A 1,847-nucleotide genomic window follows, 5' to 3' on the forward strand; every position below is an offset into this window, starting at 1 on the left:
CACCGCTGTAATCCAAAATACCCATTTTGCAGAAGTGGGAATAGAGGCCCAAAGAGGCAAAGGGATTTGCCCAGGGTCACACAGGTATTAAGAAGCAGAGCTAGGGTTTGGATTCCAGCCTGCTGAGTACAAATACCATCTTCCTTTCCATCATATTAGGTGTCTCTTTAGCATTGCCATAAGAGGACAGCAGTGTTAATATGCCCCAACCAGCCAACTCCATCTGTTTCCTCCTGCCAGCCCCCTCTTTGCCTGTAATTCTTAATGCATTGTTCATTTCCCCTGGGCAATACTGGGCCCCACACACAAGAAGGAAGAAGTCAACCCGGGGTGTGGCTCCGTTATATAGAATTTGTGTTTTATATTGGAGGCGGTTTCCATGCTAAATGGGTCTGAACAACTTCTCCAGTATAGATTCTTTGTTGTCTATTAACATGTGACCTTGAGCTAGCACACTTCCTACACTCCACATATGTGCTCGGTATCCTTCTCATGTGGTGGATAATAATGCCTTTGATTGTACTGTTTGCATCCATATTGAAGAGATTTATCCAGTCTCTTTTCTGGCAGATTCTTCTGTTGTCTTTCTGACCTGCATTAATTTTTTTTTCTTCCTAGATTAGTAAAATGGACAACATTGACTTTGTTTTAGTTCTTCCTAAGGATTCTAGTTCCTTAAGGTCTTCCTGCTATAAAGTCTCACCCTTATATTTATAATTGTATCTATATTTCATGGAATATCTGGAAGAGAGTAATGTATGTTAAGGATGGAAAGGTAGGTTGGGACCAGATTGGAAAGGGCTTTAAAAGCCATCAAATTGTTAATATAATCCTTTACTTGAGAGCTAAAAGAACTCTAGTCCAACTCATTAATTCTGCAGATGAGAAAACAGAAATTTAAGAGGTAAAATAATTTGTCCAAGGTGACCCAAGTAATAGAGAATAAAGCAGGAGGTTGTTGACAACTGAGTGCTGAATTTTTCAGTGAAGACAATACCCGTGTAATTAATGTAGATGGGTTATAATCTATGTAGGTAAAGGTAGTGTCTGCATGAATTAAATCATAGATCCATGCATTTATTTTCTTATTGATGTAATTGTTGTCTCTATCAAGAATAACGAAATGAGTTTTGTTTGTTTGATTGGTTGGTTGTGTTTTTTTTTTTTTTTCCCTATAGATTTCAAAGTATTGTCTCAAACAATTAAGATATCCGTTTGGGTCAAGTTGATCTCAGGAAGTTCCTACTAGCTCTCTGATGAAGTTCTGGGATCCTGCATGAGTCTCTGTTCCACTGATTTGGGAGGCAACACCAAGTACAGGAGCTTATTAAGGACAGTTTTGGAAACGATATTAATTTAAGAAGGTTTCAGATTTCAACCAGAATAAAAGGGGGAAAATGGATTAGGGACACAAATGTAAGTAACCTAAGCTCCAAATAATTTCAATAAAAGTAACTTCCATAAAATGAGTAATATACTTAGTGGGATGAATTGGCAATGGTTATTACCCCAAAGTATAGCAGGGGAAAACTGGCTTGACTTAAAAGTGGTAAGACAGTTGGCTCAGGTGGAATGCACAGCATGTAAGACAAATCATAACACTTTTAAATTGTGGATGAGGGAAAAATTGTTTAACTTTATTGCAACGACGTACAAAAATAGAATGCTAGAAATTACAGGTCATTCCATGCCCTGTACTATGAGCAAGAAGACCTACAGGAACATATAAAAGGCATTTCCATGCATGGAAGCAAAAATGAAGCATAAATGTGGAGACAAAGCAAAGCTTAATCAAGTATTTTGGAGAAAGGAAATATCAGTCAATGGGGCTGTTGTTTAGGTAGGCA

This window comes from Petaurus breviceps, unplaced genomic scaffold (assembly GCF_028583685.1).
Source record: "Petaurus breviceps papuanus isolate PSGF00001 unplaced genomic scaffold, PetGlider_PUasm1.0 186, whole genome shotgun sequence".
NCBI lineage: Eukaryota > Metazoa > Chordata > Mammalia > Diprotodontia > Petauridae > Petaurus > Petaurus breviceps.